Here is an 18860-nt window from a genome sequence, read left to right as displayed (position 1 = left end):
TTTATAGGTGCCATATAGAGTTGAGTCATGTTTCTTAATGCACATGTCAATTTCTATCTTTTAAATGGTATTTTCAGATAATCCCACTTAATGTAATTATTGGTACGTGAGATCTTAAGTCATCCATTTTATTTACTTTTTGTTTTTTCACTTTTGTCATTGTTGTTTTTATATCTCCTTTTTCTTCTTCTTGCTTTCCTCTGGGTTGCTTGAACTTTTTTTAGCATTTCATTTTGATATGTGTACTGTTTTTCTGAGTATGTTCTTTTGCATAGTGGTTGTTCCTGGTATAATATTCAAGGTGGGGAAAAGCATGTTTACAGTTATGAGTATGAGAAAAAACAGTTTATTTTTATATAACTAGCTATTGTATTATTTTCTACTAAATGCCTGGTGCACGAAATTCATGCACAGAGCGGGGAGTGTCCCTCAGCCTAACCTGCACCTCTCCAATCTGGAACTCCTCAAGGGATGTCTGACAAACCCATTTAGGCCCAATCCCACTGGGCAGTCAGACATCCCTCTCACAATCTAGGACTACTAGATCCCAATCACTCGCCTGCCTGCCTGCCTGCCTGATTGCCCCAACCTCTTCTGCCTGCCAACCTAACCACTCACCTACCAGCCTAACTGATGCCTAACTGCTCCCCTGCCAGCCTATTTGCCCTCAACTGCCCTCCCATGCCAGCCTGATCACCCCCACTACCCTCCCCTGCCGGCCCTGTCTCCCCCAACTGCCCTTCCCTGCAGTCCTGGTCACCCCCAACTGCCCTCCCCTGCCAGCCATCTTGTGATCACATGTAGGTGGCCATCTTGTGCAAGGGTGTGATGGTCAATTTGCATATTACATCTTTATTATATAGCATAGTTGCCTTCAAATTTCTTCTACATATATTTAAAATCACAATAGACAATATGGTTTTTTTTTCTTTTAGCCCCTCAACATAAATTAGAAAACTCCAAGAGAGAAGGGAAATGTATTAAATGTGTCTAGTTTTTCCTTTCTCTGTTCCTAAAGAATATTTTCATGGGCTACAGGGTTCTGGGTTGATAATATTTTTCTTTCACCACTTGAATGAGTTTGCACTGCTTTCTTCTGTGCTCCATCATTTTATATGAGAAATCCACTGTCATTCAAATAGTTTCCCCCTTAGAAGCAAAGTATCATTTCTATCACTGCTCTTAAGCTTTATTCTTTATTTTTAATTTCCTGAAGTTTGGTTATAATCTTCATAGTATGGATTTCTTTGGGTGATTAATTTTTAAATCTTTAGGTTTATTTCGTTTGCCAGAGTTGGAGAGTTTCTGTCTTTATTTCTTTGACTACATTTTGACCATGCCCTTTTCTTCCTCTTCTTGGGCTCTGATATCATGAATGTTAGATCTTTTGCTATCACCCCACATTTCCATTTATTTAGGCTCCAATAATTTTTTTCACTATATTTTCTGTCTGTAAACATTCAGACAGAAAATATAGCGACAGAAAACATTCAAACAGAAAACATTCAGACAGAAAACATTTAAACATTCAGTAAACTTGAAGACAGAACTATAGAAATAATTTCCATTTTTGTAGTTAAGCCCATTTATTGAGTTGTTAATTTTGGTTATTATATTTTTAATTTTGATTATTGTATTTTTCAGTCCTAAAGGGATGGTATTTTAATACTTTATATCCTCTGTTTCTGTACTGAGACTATTTTTTTTATTTGTTTCGATGTACTTGTAGTTGTTCATTGAAGCATCTTTGTCATATAATTCTAACATTGCTGTTATCCTGGTGTTGGCATCTATTGATTTTATTTTTTCATTCAGTTTGAGACCTTCTTGGTCCTGGTATAATGACTGATTTTTCATTGAAGCCTAGAAATTTGGGGAATTCAGTTTTTAAACTCAGAATGTATTTAAATCTTCTCTTTTGGCTCACTTTCTCTGACAGCAGCCTTACAGGCAAAGGGGGGACTCTGCTTTATTACTGTCAGGTGAAGGTTAGACATCCAGGTTTTCCACTCAACTTCTGTTAGCACTTGAGGTTGCAATCTCCTCATTACTTTGGGGTGGGAGTGGGAGTTCCACTTTTCCATTAGGCCTCTATGGATATCTTCTTGGTTGGGAGGGATGAGAATGATTTCTTACCTTTTCCCCATATGGCTTCAAATGCTATCACAACATATGGGGGTACAAGAAGAATGGCTTCATTATTGCTGGGTGTTGGTGAAAGTTCTGACTCCCCACTCAGCTACCTCGGACATCACCCTTGCATGGAAGGATGGGGGTGCCTGGTTCTTGCAGAATTGGGATGGAAGTATAGGCTCCCTGCCTGATGGGAATGAAAGCCTCAGCTCTACTTGGCCTTTTCTCTGATACCACATGGGGGCATGGCTGGGTGCCTTGCTACAGCCTCATGAGGATGGAAAGAAATCTAGGCTCCCTACACAGCCTTTGCCAGCATGAGTGGGGGTGGAGACACAATTACCCTATGGATTTGGTAGGAGTAGAGCAGTTACTGTGTAAGATTTTTCTATAGAAGCTACTGTTTTTCTGGTATTTTAGAAAAAGAGAGCAGCCTTTTTTTTCTGGGGATTTTTCTGCCTGTGTATCTTCAGATTCCTGGCTTCTTCAGTTCCAATTTGGGTTTATATGAGACAAAAATACAATATAGGGAATCCACCACCATGTATTTCCAAGGTTTCTGATTGATATGTCTTCTTCTCTCCACCTTTCAAAGTCTTCTTATGTTTATTTTCTATATATTGCTTAGGGTTCGTAGTGGTAGTTTATAAAAAAAAAAATTGAGAAAATGATGCCTACTTCATCTTCCTGGGAGCAGAAGTCACATCTCTTGCATTCTAATTTACATTATACATCTCCAAATGTGAGACTTTCTGGAAGATTAATAAAACTACTCACATCCATACTCAGGCCTGGAATACTCACCTGGGTAAAGTCTGGCATTTGAAATCTATTAGTCCAGAGTGAGCAATCTACAGAGTTCCAAAGGATATGTCAGGTCTACCTCCATGCTAGGAAGTTTGGGTAGACGGGTGGATCATGGCAGAAAGAGCTGTTTAACAAACAACAGAGTCCTAGTTGCAGTTAATCTGCCCTCTTAGAGCTGAGTCCCAGCGAGGGCCTGGGAGCATTCAACCAGGATGTATGAAATAACAGAAAACTATTTGAAGAAGGGCCCTAGAAGGATTTGGCTGGGATTCATAATGGATTCCAACTCAGAAGAGAACTGAGATGCTGTTTAGGAAACTGAAGGAGAACACTGGCCAGCAGACAAGGCTAATCAGGGTGATCAAAACCAAAACAAAACAAAGCAATGCTTTACATGATACGACATGATGAACCTTGAAAACATTATGTTAACTGAAAGGATGCCAGACCCAAAAGGACACATATGGCATGATTTCATCCGTATGAAATACCCATAATAGGCAAATCCATAGTGATAGAAAACTACTGGTGGTTGCCAGAGGTTGAGGGGAGGGGGAAATGGGAAGTGACTGCTTAATAGGTACAGGAGTTCCATTTGGGGTGATTTAAAAACTCCTGGAACTAAATAGCGGTGATGGTTGCACAGCATCGTTAATGTACGCAATGCACCTGAATTGTACACTTTGAAATGATAAATTTAAGGTGTATGTTACTACAATTTACAAAACTGTGGTAAATGAAAACAAAGCAAACAGAAAGAAACCACAGCAATGCTCCTAAACCCTGTGCCCAGCAGACATTACTAGTTGATTATAGCTCTTTTTCCCACTAAGCCCCTGATCCTCCAACATAATGTTCTGTGTAGGCAATTGCAATTGATAGAAGACATATATGAAAAACTGTTTTCCATCTCAGGCAAGGAGCTCCTTCTGAGCACACAGACATGTGAGACAGTGAATGGGACAGTGAATCCCAGTTCTTACCAGGAGCAGGCTTAGGACTGCTCATTTTTTCTCTCCCTTTGAGCCTACCCTGGGTTACAGCAGCTGAGATTAGTGGAGGGCCAAGTGGCAGTGAAAAAAACCTTGCTTTTTATATTAAGATCCAAGACATAGCAGGCAGCTCTATGGTGTTAATTCTTGATGATTTCAAGGCAGCCTGCTTGCAAGTTGAATTTCAGGGGAGAGACGTGAGTGATTTATGGTGACATCTATTAAGCTTTTATAGAACATAATACATGTGTTCTTGCTCCTACCGTAAAATTAATTGTTGCTAATTAGTTAGGGCTGCCAGTTCACTGGTGTATGAGTCTGTCACACTCCCTGGTCCTGGTCCTGTTAATTAGCCTCCTGGAGTCTCATCCTATCCCAATGTCCTGTAGCTCTCCACCCTCTGTACATTTCTCATGTACACAATCAAGCCTACTTGTTGGCTTTGGTTGGTCTTGAATAGAAGTTTAATTTGGGAGGCATAGAAGTCCTTAGGGGTCATCTAATGATCTCAGGTGAGACAAGTCATTTCTTTAAAAAATGTATAATTGATTTCAGAGAGAAAGGGAGAGGGAGAAAAAGATAGAAATATCAATAATGAGAGAGAATCATTGACTGGCTGCCTCCTGCATGCCCCCTACAGGGGAGCAAGCCCACAACCCAGGCATGTGCCCTTGCTTGACTGGAATCGAACCCGGGACCCTTCAGTCCACAGATCCGATGCTTTATCCTCTGAGCCAAACTGGCTAGGGCCAAATCATTTCTTGCATACTATCAGGTGTTATGTAAGCACATATGACCCAAAATAAATACCTGTCTTTCAATAATTCTTTTCATGGAGTACAAAGTTCCTGTGAAAAAATACAATGAAGCTCTCAGGAACTTGCTTTAGGTGATTAATTTCTGGGTGGCTGGGGCCTGAGATGAAGGTCATCCTCCTAGAATAATAGCCCGCAAACATGTATACCTTGGTAGGAGCAACTGGACTGGGCGGCTGCTTGGCCTGCTTGTAAGTATTAGCTCTAAGGAGATGCTTTGAGGTACTGAAGATACCCTGACAGTGATTGAGCTGTCTGCAGCCTCACAGTCCTTGGAAGGGCTCTGGGACATTTACCTGGGGAATGTCTAATTGCTGTTGATATTTCCATGGGAAAAGGAAATCAATTCTGTTGGGTTTTCTGAGAACTGGGAGCTAGCTTTGTCCATCCAGGGTGAATCTCGAGGGAACAATCTTATGAAGTTGTCACCACATGTAATAACAATAAAAAGGCCAGGGTTTTTCTAAATACAGTTATGTACCCAATGAAGCTTGTTCACTCCTCTGCTTAATAAGCCAACAAAACAGCCAGGCGCAGGAAAGAGAAAATTCCCATTTACATTGATTGCATGGTGTGTGCCTTTGCCCACCTCCTGTGAGGCGGCTGATTTCACACATCTCCATGACAGAGTAATGTGACTTCATTGACTGGCAAGCAGCTGTCGATGCAACGTGTGAGGGGTGTGTGTGTGTGTGTGTGTGTGTGTGTGTGTGTGTGTGTGTGTGTGTAATGCCCACACACTGCAATGAAGAGGGAATGGAAAGCATAATAGAGCTATTGAAATTTAAAGGGGAAGTGCATCCTTATTACAATTCACTTATGAAAAGGAAGGCTGTAGTTATGTTCAAAGCTGATCATGTCTTAGGAACCCACCTGGCAAACAAAGCAAAAGGACCAATTTCAACCCTTCCTGTTTATTGCAATGGGGTTAAGTCCTTAGATAATAGGTCTGGGAAGGTAGGATGAAGCACCAAGACTCCAGCTGGCCCAAGCCATCAAGGTATTAGAACCCCAGTTATCCATTAGGACCACTGCCATGCTTGTCCTTGTCCTCCTGCCCCTTGTTGTCCTCCTTCTGTGCTCCACACCTGGAGCTTAGTGCATCTGCTTCTGCTCCCCATCTCCTCCTGCATCTCTTTGGAAGCAGATATGGGTTCAATGGTCCATGTGACAACATCTTCTGAGAAGTCTTCTTGAATAGAAGACTAAGGGATGAAATACGGAACCTTTTTGACAAATGCATGTGATTTTTTAATGAATGTTCTCTTTGGCAACTGAACCATGCAATTTGGCTGCACAATTAAGGGGACACTTGGCTGAGAAAGCCATTCATGGTTCTGGGAGTCATGTGGAGTATGGTAGCTGAGTGGATAAATGCTTTTGTTCCAAATATTAAATAACTTAGTTATTAGCATTTATAGCTTTCCTTTTACTTTCACTGCCTCCACTCCAAGCCAGGACTTTATGACTTTGCTCTTATTAATGCAACAATCTCCCAGCTATTTTCTTTGTCTCAGTTCACATATAATACATTGTGCATATCCCTACCAGGCAATATACTAATTACATAATGCTCTACCCTCATTCAGGAGCCTACAATAGCTCCTTTCTGCTTATAGGATCAAATATAGACCCCCTCATCTATCCCTCAGGCTCTCTGTGACCTGGTTCTATTGAGCCCATTGAGACTTCCTATTGTAATTTCCACCCTACCACGTCACATCATATCCCTGATTGAAGAGAGCAGTCCTGTCATCACTACCCTGCCTTCATGCCTTTGCTGTTCCTTCTTACTTAAGAGCCCACTTTTACCTCCAATTATTCAAATGAATCTATTTTTTCACATTTCCACCCAGACCGTTTTTAATCTGTGAAGCCTTTCCTATAATTGCCATCCGCATTAACTTCTCTTTTCTTGAGGTCATATTCCTCTAGCAGGCCAATGCTTGGTGCTGTTTCCACACTAGCATCTTGCATGGATCTTAGTCTCTTATCTACAAGTTTCATCTCCAGATTGAATTTTTAACTTTATTGATTCTTAGTCTCCAGAATGCCTTCCATGCCACACTGGTGTAAAGGACATTGAACTTGGAATAAAAAAGCAAAGCATGAGTTCTGGCTTTATAACTGTCCAGCTGTGCAACCTTAATTATCCCCTTGAACTGTTTGAGCCTCTGCTTCCTCAGCTGTAACATGGAACTCAGAAAGGTTTAGCAGCCTACCTCACATAGTTTTAATGCTCAAATAAAATAACACGTGTGAGGGCTTTATGAGCCTTAAAGAGCTCTGGGACCAGAAGGCCCATTATTATTGTAGTTGTCAGTAATATTTAACATTTAATTGAACCAATAAAAATGTATCTGTAAGACACTGTGTACTCAGGAGTGCCAAATCACTAAATAGCAGTGGTCATGCCATATACCATCTATAATATATTTTATTTGTCGGTGTGCTTTTTATTTAGAATGCCATTTTGTTCTTGTTGGGGGGTCAGGTACTTTCATTCCAATTTTACAGCTAGAGGGGGGAAAAATCAAAGTTGGAAAGATACATTCAGATAATTGCTTCAAGTCATGTAGTTAGTTATTAACAATGATGGGATGCAGGCTTCCCTTTCTGCCTCTTAATCCCTGCAAATTATAGTCATTTCACTCCCTGCTCCCCCATCACCACTCTGGGCCCTGTCCATAGGACTCTTCCCTTTTTCTTTCTCATATGCCTTCATCAATGGTCTTTTTCTTCCTTGGCCATCATTGGATCTTGTATAGCTAGGTGGCTTCATTTGAGCTTGTAAGGATCTCACTCCTGTTAATCTATAATAATAAAAGCATAATATGTTAATTAGATTGGACAGCCTAAGGACTTTCCAGATATCATTCTGGATATCCTTCCAGATGACCTTTTGGATGAAGCTCTGGCAGTAGGGGCTGAGGCAGGGGTGGATAGGGGTGATCAGGCAAGGCAGGTGAGCAATTAGGGGTAATCAGGCAGGCAGACAGAGTGGTTAGGAGCAATCAGGCAGGCAGGCCAGCAGTTAGGGGCGATCAGGCAGCCAGGCGAGCTGTTTAAGGCAATCAGGTAGGCAGGCGAGTGGTTAGGAGCAACCAGGCAGGCATACAGAGTGGTTAGGGGTGATCAGGCAGGCGAGTGGTTAGGGGCAATCAGGCAGGCAGTGGGGTGAGCAGTTAGGAGTCAGTAGTCCCGGATTGTGAGAGGGATGTCCGACTTCCAGTTTAGACCTGATCCTGCAGGGATTCCTGTGGAAATGGGCCTACACTGGCAGTTGGACATCCCCTGAGGGTCCCAGATTGCGAGAGGGTACAAGGTGGGCTGAGGGACCCTCCCCACTCCCACTCCCACCCTATGCACAAATTTCATGCACAGAGACTCTAGTTTCCTTATAATCATGTACATATTCATATGTGGAGGGGCAAAGTATAAGAATTTTTACTGTTCCTTACAAATACTGTTATTCACTCAATTATTTTTAGGTGGAGGAGCCAGGATTAGAGAAGTGACCTGAATCCAATGTTGGCTCTTCATTCTCAGTTCTGGTCCCCTCAAGACTGTAGGTCCCTGAGAAATCAGGTTCTTCTTTAGGGACTTGTCCACCAGGACCACAAGGCAGGGCTAGACATTGTTTTTCATACTCACAGGGACACTGTTACCACTGAGTACTTCCTCAACTTAAACATACTATATACTTTAACTTTGACTTGTTCTTTAATGAATTTGCTTAACGTCACCTTCTTTGAACATGTAATGGCATTTTAATACTTTAGAAAATGCCAATCCCAGATATAAATGATTCATATTAACATATAAGAACAGTTTTTAATCACCCACCATCAGTTCCCTTTGAAACTCTCTCTTAAGAAGGCACTTATAAAACCCAGGGAATCATACTAGAAGCTAGATTTGTGTGACTCTCTGCATAATCTCTAACAAGACTCCAGAGCCCAGGGGATGGGAAGACTTCCCTCCTTCCTAAAGCAGCCTGATTAGGTCAATGTAACTTAGTTGTGCATTTTTTAGAACTGTTCTCCAAAAGCAGAGCTTATAAGATTGATGCAAAATTTGAAAGTGCTCCAGCTAACAAAACCACCCACAAGTTCTTATCAAAAGACTGAGAGGAAAAGAACCCAAACACCATGACTCTCACACTATAAATCTATTCTCAGCTTATAAACTGCCTTCAAAACTGTGCTTCTTGACATGCGTTCACACCCAAGGTTTTGCAGCTCATCAGAGATGGAGAGTGTATATAGGCAGAGAATGAAAGGGATAAGTCTGTTAGCTACAGAGAATAGGTGATTTGACTTCTGGGGAAAGGATATAGCAATATTCCATGGACTTCATCCAGTTTTTAACCTCCCTGAGTTCCCCTGTTCTACATTTTTGAATGATACATTGCATTTGATTGATACATGTCTGTAATGATAAGGATCAGGATATAATGAATATGGCACTGGATTTGACATTAGACACATGGAGAAAAAAATCTAGCCTAGCAACACCCACTTAGCCTTGCAGTATACAGTATTAAGTTGCAGAAAAATTAAACAAATTTTGTTCATTGCTTTCTAATTCTTAGAAGGAAAAGACACTTAATTGTATCATATTGTGAACTGAATGAACACAGCAGCAATTTTGGCACAGTTGCAGTAAAGGTCAAGCTCAGAGAATATAGGAAATAACTGGGGCAAAGGAAGGTAGGGGTGTAATAAGCTCAACATATACAGAAGAGTATCAGGATACCTGAAACAGAGATGCAGTGTGATAGATAATCAATAGAAGAACTGAAAATATTATAGCTCAAAATTTTGGGAGGCGGTGGGAGAGAGTGTGAGCAAAATCCTCCTCCTATGTAACAGAAAGTCATTAAGTGTCTTAAATTAGGAAAACAGGAGTAGGAGGTACAACATTAATTAGAGCTATGGAGATGATGTCTAAAAAACAAAAAAGTCAAACTGCACTGAATGAAGATGAGTAGGACTGAAGACAGGAAGGAGTATGGAAAAGCACATTTTCTTTTCATCTTTAGCTCTTTAGTATTACTTATTTGTTACCATTTGCATGTATAGCTTTTCTTAAATTTTTTTTGTAAATTAAAAGAAAAAATGCAGATTCTTTTCTAACATTTAGAGGTTCTGTTTGCAAAAGTAAAACCTAGCAACACATTAGGCTGAACCATGTTAAATAGCTATTTGTCCCATTTGGGCCTGTGCAAATAGAAATTTCATTTGGTTTAACCTAAATAGTTTTCAGAGTTTGGACTTTAATACAGACCCATTTTAACATGAAGGTCCAGTGTATGATCAAGTCAGTGACACTCTAGTATTTTGGAAATGCCATAATTCATTATGTCCAACAAGGCCCTTCTTTCCAACCAACATTTCCAGCCCTGTTCAACTTATAAGGGAAAATTCAAATGGCATATCCTACTATCTCAAACCCTATACTCAAATGATTTCCTTTTGTGCTTTGTTTTGTTTTCTTATTTTCATTCTAAACACCCCTCACCCTTTATTTTTTACATAAGTCATGGCAGGCTTTATGTTCTGCCTTTAACAACTGTTATTTGTGTATTTGTCTCATCTGCCTAGTAGACTGCCCATCCTTTGGGGAAAGATTTGTGTTCTATTGGGAGAGACCGCATGGGTTTTGAAGCCAATCCTAGCTTGTCTTGCCCACTTTCCAGCTGTGTGGCTTTGGCAAATTACTTAATATCTCCAAGACTCAGTTATGACATTCCTGAAACGAGGACAATGATGTCTCTCCATCAGTCCCTCAAGATGTCTGAATAAATACTCTATGTACAATGCTTAACACAATGCCCAGCACACTGAAGATGTGCACTGTTGATCTTCTTTTCCCCTGCTCATCCTTGAATCTCCCACAGCACCAAACTTATCTCTTTTCACATAGATACTTAAATGCTGAATTGGCGTGGGGGTATGTTGATTGAAAGATGCTGCAAGTATTGTGAAACCCTTTGAAGGAAATAAACTTTAGCATTACTTCTTGAAATATGAGTCCTCAAATAAGCATATAAAGGAAGAAATATCATTGAATTTTGTCTTGCATATTAACTGAGCCAAAGGGCAGGGAAACATTTGGGATGTACTCCAAAATCTTGTCCCTGACCCTCATTCTTACAGCCATATGTTATTGGTTATTAGCTGTACTGAGGAGCTCTACTCCTTTATAAGGAGTTTGGGCTACGTCTTTAGCTGAGAAAAGCAGCCTGGGAAACTGGCATGGAATTCTGGACCTCATAAATGCCCATTGACTTTTCATTGCTTATAAACTAAGTGCTTGCCCTTGTATTCAAAGCTTTCCTCATAAAGACTCTAACCTGCTTCTCTGAAGTTCACTCAATGACTTCATGGAGCCTCTTCCAAGTGGTCCATTCACATAGCACTTGGCTTGCTCCTCTCATCATCATTTATCACATTCTGATAGAACTATTGCTATTTTTCTTACCAATTCCTGATCCCCCACTAGAATATATGTACAAGAATTGTGTTATACGTATGTAACATGTATATGTTACATACATAATTCTGTTAGGATAAACTCTTCAAAATGAAGACATTGGTGTGATTTGTGAATTATCCCCATCAAAAACAAGATTTCTTTTGCAATGGGAGGATTCATGTAGAGGTATGTCAATAAAGGCCACTTAGGAGAGTGTAGTAGCTACTAGGAAAAAAGTATTCATGAGGAGGGCACAGGAGTGGGGGATCTAAAATGATAGAACAGATACCAGCATACTTGTAGAACCCTTAAATTGAGGTTCATGCACACAACTTTGGAAGAGGGTGGTAAAGGAATGTTTTCTATCCTCAGGAGCAAGAAGAACTTTAGGGCTCAGGGACATAGGGTCAAATGGGTAGGCAGATAAGGCTGTCTGGCCCACCTGCCAGAATTTTGTACAATCACTCTGCATAATTATTTTTGAAAATACAAACATTGCTGGGACTGACTGACAAGTATTGTTCCAGCAGGGAGGGCTGTCAGGGTAAATCAATCCAATTCTACCACATGCCAGTGTGTAGAACAGATATAATTTTGGCTGTTAGGGGCTGTCAAAGCGAGGGATGTGCCGTATGTGTATTTTGAAGTGTGGTGTTCCCGTCAGTCTAACAGCTTGAAAGATTTCTAGGGCTTTCCCCCTCCTTGGCTGTTTTCTATATGAAATTTGGGTAATTTAATTTCAAATAACTCAATTACATCTATCTATTGTAATGATTGGGTTATATTAAGCATTGCTCCTGCATGCCCCACAGCTGTTCTCTGATTTAGTATAGGGGCATCAAATATATTTTAGAAGGAAGGGACCATTTGCTGCCATTGGATGTTGCATGGGGCATACAGGTTGGTACCTGGTACCCTCCCTATAGTGCAGAATCACCCTGCAAGAGTCTATCTTATCTATCACTAGACCCATTTCAAAGCTTAGCCCAAATGGGGCCCTTAGGAATCCCTTGAAGTCCACTTCCTCCTTCAGTGACCCAATGCTGTGATGAGCCCTCAAAAGTGGTTCACTCAGAATCTCTCTGTTTTGGACTTTTTCTGCATTCTCCACTGCACTGCACTCTCAGGGGCTTCTCCAAGAATCTGTCTTGCCAGTATTCATCTCATTCTCCTTCTTTCCCTCTGCCCTTTCTTTTTGTACCTGTTTAATTTCTTAACTTCCTATTATTCTTCCTAACATACACACATTCTCAAATTTCTTCCTCCTCAGTCCCATCACCAACTCCATCCTCTACATTCATTTGTCTGCATGACCTCCCACATGTGTAGGCTCCACTCACCACTTCCAGGTCTTCACTTACTAGTACACTCACCCTTTGCCCCTGGCAGTCGAACTTTTGCTCTGCTCAGCCTCATTTGTGGCTCATTCTCTGCCTCTCTGATTCCTTCAGTTTGGTTTTGTTCTATGGCTCATCGTTCTCTGTGTTTCCCTGAAAACACAGAGGATTAGTACCTGGCAAAGTCCTCTGTTGTATTTGGGGGCAAGGACTTGACCTCAGCTTCCCTGGGGGCAGTCATTCTGAGCTGTGTGCATCCCAAAGATAAAGTATAGAGACTGGATTATAACTGGATGGAGCTCACCTTCTAGAGTAAATTATAATTGGATGGAGCTCACCTTCTAGTCAGCAGAGGCATCTGTGTGAACAAGCTATAGCTACACCCTAACTGACTTCTCTGGCTCCAGTTTGCCCAGCCAGAATAATCTAATGATTTGCACTTATCACTTTTCTCCCAGGCTCAAAAGTCTGTTACAGCCCTAGATAGGGCTCATATACATAATAAAGCCATAGAATGTGTGTGCTGGAGCTGACCTGATGCCATTTAGCTCAAAAGAACTCACTTAAAGATGAGGAAATGAAGGCAAAGTGCAGTGACATCATTGTTCAAGACTCCAGACTTATTAGTGCCCAAACTTGCTACCTAGTGAGGTGTTCAAAGCCCTCAGTGATTTAGGCTTGTTCTACTCTCAGAGAATATCATCTGCTCTCTCTTTAGGAATAAACCAAGATAAACCACTATTTCTCTCATACACTCTGAACTTCTCTCCTACCTTAAATACCTCCTTTCCCACCATTCTTATCTCTTGTTCAATTTCTTATCTATTTTTACATTTTCATGCTATTATTTATTTATACTTTAGATTGCTTAATAAGTCTAGACCCAGCAGTGGGTATGGGGAAATTATACCTATTCTTCAACCATAACCCCAAAGCATTCTTGAGTATGCCCACAGACATTGATTTTTATGTCATCATGATGATAAGAGCCGTGGACTCCCTGTGTAGTGCTTTGGCTGGGGGGTGGCTTTTGTGTCATATGCTTATCCCTTATTGAGTTATGCTTTGAGAAATAGTCTTTGGAAATTCACTATTTCCTCTAGGGCACATGTGCCAAACACAAGGCCCGCGGGCCAAATCCAGCCCGCCAGGACTTGCAATGTGGCCCGCACCGCGCTGTCATCACTGCACTCCGCTGTCAGTTTATGACATTGTCAGTTTATAACTGTTCAGTAAACCATTCGGCCCGCGATTTAGGCTGGATTTTAGATTTTGGCCCCTTCTCTGATTGAGTTCGACACCCCTACTCTAGGGCCTTTGTGAGGACATTGATCCCTGTGTAAAATTCATTCAAAATATTCCTTGGAAAATGAAATGCTAAGAGGAATCTTACCACAAGGAATGTCTGTACTTTGAGTAGTAAAAATTTTGTGAATTATTATGTTTTTGTTTTGGCTTCTGATACCAGGAAGCTCGAGGTCAAATTATGAATTAATTTTAATAACCCTGTGGGACCCTGAGTTTGCATGTTTGCATTTCTATTGAACACCTTGCCTTCTTCCTTTCCACTTGCCCTGATGAGTTCTTATTTAAATTTTGTTTTTCCTTGCCTGGTTACGTAAAATCTTTTATGAAGGAAGCAAAGGTGTAAGGTGTTACAGGTATACGTATTTTTTTTTTTCCTGCCCTATTACGTTGTTTCTTGATTTTTTTTTTTTTTGAAGAATTTCAATAAATTAGGATCTATTTTACTCATCCTTTTTTTTCTAGGCCGTAATAGGTGCTTAATAAATGTTTGCTGAACTAAATTGCTAAAAGTAGACTCACAATGGCAGCAGAATTGAGCTCATACACTTTCACTTTGTTTTTTATAAGAAGGCCAAGGAAAGGTAGAACTCAGACTCTGCCTGTTACCAATGGTACAAACTTGGATGAGTTAGTCAGCTCAGCTGATCCTCTTCTTTTTACTTTAATTAAAAAAAAGATATGGAGATACGGATCCCTACTAGATTGCAATGAAGATTGATAACCCCTGTAAATCTCTCAACACATTTTCTGGCTCATAATAGCAATCAGCACGTGTTAGGCCCCCGCTTATCTCCCTCTCATTTCATTAGAAATAACACTTGGAAAAGGATAAGTGGATGACTCTATGACCACAAGTAAGTCAATTAATTGTGGTGTCATCTGTAAAATAAATGTGACTATTGACCTCATACAGAAGGATATGAAAATTAATTGATGATAATGCACACTGGGAATTTTTTTCTGAAAAGTGCATAAGAATGGCTCAGTATTATTACATTTTATTTCATCATTAATATTATTTATGAATATTTGGCCGTGTCTTATCCTGGTGCATTTTATGTCTGTGGTCTTAATTGCATTTATTTCATTTTAATAATACCAACTTGTATCTTAATAAAAACGAAGAGGAAGTTGAAAAACATAGTTTCCATCTTTTATGCAAGTCGATTTTTACAAAGTAGATAGTTTTACCTGTTTCAATATGCTACCCGTGAAACAGACGTCAAGATAGATAAAAATAATTTTTATTAATTGTATTCAGGTCAAGCTTAAGCACTTTCTAAGGTATTTAACTTTTATATCCTGCTTTTCTCACTCATATTTTATGCTTATTTGCTGTTTTTTAATGAAATTCTTCATTATGAGATGTGTGGCCCATTTCAGACGATAAACATGAATGTTTGAAACATTTCTACTAGAAAAGATAATTCACTACATGAAACACGTGTTCCATTTTAATCTCAGGAAATGCGCACTGCCTTTAGTCTCAAATGGGCCTGTGCTACATACAGAGTACAAGGGTGGCTCTTCTGAAAGTCAGGACACCTGAGTCCTAGTTGGGCCTCCTTCTAGCTGTGTGGCCCTGGGGAAGTCACTATCCTGCCCCAAGTCTCACTGGTCAACTGTCAAACAGGAGGGAGTCAGCCTCACAGATCTTCACATTCTCCTTCCATCACAACACCCAGCCCTCTGAGAGAGAACCACAGAGGCAACTGGCCCTACAGTTAGATCTGTAGAGAAGAAGAGAGATTCCTCCTGATACAGAATATTATCTTCTGAATCCATAGTACTTTTTACCATCCTGTTAAAAACTTTAAAATACTTTCTTTTGAGAGGTAGATCGTTTCGTAGCTGGCATATATGAAAAACTCAAGTGTCTCAATTCAAGGTCCATGTGCTGAGCAGGACATGTCGACTGGGCCAAGGTTTTCTATGAAACCTCATTTCTGGGAAAAACGGGAAGAATACATTTCTTATTTCAACCCTGAGTGGACAGGGGCTTAATTATTTATTTATTATTTATTTTTAGGTTCAGTGATAATGGTTATATACATGAATTAATACGTTAACTATATCCTTTGTATGGTACTATCGATACATAATATTTACTTCTGGGTGATATCAATACCAGGAATTCGATTTCGACCACTTGAAACTGCCAGTATCCCTATAAACTACGGAAGCTACTTTATGACAAAATGCATTTTTCTGCTGCTGTTATGTAATGCTAATACAGAACCAGAAATCTACTCAGCTCTGGTCCACATGAAGCAAATGACCAAGGGCACCAAATTTCCACTCTGGAAAATTTCATTAATGACAAAGATGGCTAGATAGTTCAAGGCCACTCATCTTGATTCTTATTGCTAGTCATCAGTTTCTCCCTGAGTCTACAGAACAGATTTATTTGCACAATAATCTAATCACATGCTTTGTTTTGACTATATTGATGTACATAGATCAGTCTGCAGACCACATGAGTTTTGTAGTATATTTCCTACATCACATATACCTCTTATTGATGCCCCTTTTTCTTTTGGCAAGGTGAAAAAGTAAACTTTATTGATAAAGCTTTTTTTTTTTTTTAATCATTTTTTCCCTTCAAATCTAGGAATCCATTTATGCTGGAGTTTGGGCATTTATTTATTTATTATTAGTTATTGATGTTGGCTTTGATGTGATTTTAATCAGGTCTCCAAGATTCAGAAGAGAATTGACTGACGTCAGGGAAAGGAAGTGTATAAAGAATTGACATACTTACCTGATGTTTTATTTGTTATAGAGTCCTTAGAATCACCTCCCTCAGGATATTTTGTATAAATGAATCCAAATGTTCATAGGGCTCTTTAAGGCAGTGATATTCAAAATGCTAGTCAACAATGAGATAAGGAGTTTGTCCAGAATCAGAGCATTGTTTCCTATATTAAGAAAGTCTTGCTCCTAGGAAAAGTCACCTTAATGCCATGCACTCAGCCAAACAAACTCCCGCAGAGCTTCACTTCTGAACTGCAGAAAAATGGTGGCCCAGTGTTTCTACAGATTAGGCAAGTGACTGAACCATTCTCTGCCCTGCCCCCTGAGAAGGATGACACTGGTGGGGTGGAAAAGAAATGTGCCAGCCAGGAGCTCAGAGTGTGAGAGGAGGAACCAAGATGTCAGCAGTGAGAGGCAGAGGTGGTATAGGCTGCTCGCTTCCTAAGATATAATAGATAGCTAGATGCTTGAGAAAATTTTGTCTTTAGCCATAGCTCTGTAAACTTCTTTCTAGCAGGAGAGTGAGAGAGAGTAATGGCCAGAAATCACACACAAGGGCCTGAAGTACCAGCAAGTGGGGGGTGGGTGTGGCTTGCATTTGAGGCTGCAGGGGAAAGGCATGGATGTCCTCAGGGCATAGCCAAGGTTTCTGTTGAGTCAAGGCGGTAGAGAAAATTTAAGGAGAGCTCATGGATGATAGGTAGCCATCTCACAAGGCTTCAAGGAAGGGTCTATGAGGGAGGTAAAAGGGTGAGCATTGACTCAGCCTGGGACATTTATGAGCAAAGCTGGAATGAGAGGTTGGTTAAGAAGTGATCCCCCAAAAGGGTACCAAGGACTTCCATGGTTATTTCAGGAAACAGGAAGGAGGCAGGTGGGGATAAGTACTGATGCTCTTTGGAGGAGAATGGGAAGAAATTCTTAGCTCAGGTTAGTTGTTCTCCCTGCTGCTGACATCTCAGAGAATTGGGCTTCTTTATTGCTTTAGTACTCAATAGGGTTGTCAATTGACTGAGATAATGTGATTATACAGTGTTTGCCTGCTGTTTATTATGATTCAGCACATTTTTCAACAAATATTTTACAGCACCAACTGTGTGCAAAGTACTGTGACACACTGTCAGGAATGCAGATACTAACACAAAATTGTTACGTGTGCCCCTGGGCTATCGGTTTTATAAAAGAGATTAACTCTGCTTCAGGGGAATACATTGGCAAAAGGCCACCATTCACATAACCTATTATTTTCCAAGTCAACAAAGGAAATTAATACAAACTAGCCATTTCTGAAAGAAAAGATGCATTTACTGGTTTCAAGGTCAACATGGGGAAACTGGTCTCATCAATTTTACTTTTGGAGATGATGAAATTTTGTCTTTTGCTATAGCTCTATAAACTCATTTCCTACCAACTTTTTCTCCTCCTTGGAAAATGTTTTTAAAAAGAAAATGTAAATTAAATGGGAGAAAAGTTAAATACTTGCCTTGATCTGGTTAGAGTGTAAAGTAAATCAAGTGGCTATTTAATTCCCAGTGAACATGTGACAACCCTGGAGTTAAATATTAGATTTAAATAGGGCAGCTAATTCTCTGCAAGAATTACATTTATCTCTTTATATGAGCACTCTACCTAATGAACACATTTCTCTCCTCTTCAAACCAGGCGTTGCTACCAGAGCCTGAGATATTAATATACATTCCTATACTCATTAATATTGTTGCTCATAAAAGACCTTTTGATTTTTATCACCCTGAGTTCCCAGAGGCCTGTGGAAACCATCATTGCTTCAAAGCACATGAGTTACTGAGGGAAAATCCTATTAAAGTAAAACCTTAATCACCACTTGCATTTTATATCAAGTCTTATCTAAAAAGAAACTCTGTAGCATCTTCATCAACATAGACTGGATAAACAAATGGCAGTATAGTCTTCCCACAGAATATTATAAAGCAGTAAAAGCAATATAATCACTACTACACACACTGTAACTCAATAAAACTTAATCTGAAAGACACTGTTGAATGAGTGATGCAAGATATAGAAGAATACATATAGTATGATTCCATTTATGTAGGTTCAAAACCGGGCAAAGCCAAACAATATCTTGTTAAGGATATATCATTAGTAGCCAGCCTAGAGAGAGCATGATTGACACAAATCCCTTTCCCCACTAGACATGAGACTGACAAATAGATGCAAAGCATCTGGCTTGTAAGAAAGAGGCCTGCCATTAA

The 18860-nt window shown here is 40.0% G+C and overlaps 1 protein-coding gene across 4 annotated transcripts in view; it reads left to right on the top strand.

Moving 5' to 3' along the window:
* NTRK2 (neurotrophic receptor tyrosine kinase 2) overlaps positions 1 to 18860 on the top strand; it is a 307491-nt gene that overhangs the window by 210301 nt on the left and 78330 nt on the right. The window lies entirely within an intron of this gene.

This window comes from Pipistrellus hanaki (assembly GCF_964339955.1).
Source record: "Pipistrellus hanaki genome assembly, chromosome: 11".
Lineage (NCBI taxonomy): Eukaryota > Metazoa > Chordata > Mammalia > Chiroptera > Vespertilionidae > Pipistrellus > Pipistrellus hanaki.
Note: the sequence above shows the minus strand (reverse complement) of the source record. Positions and strands in the feature narration are given on the sequence as shown.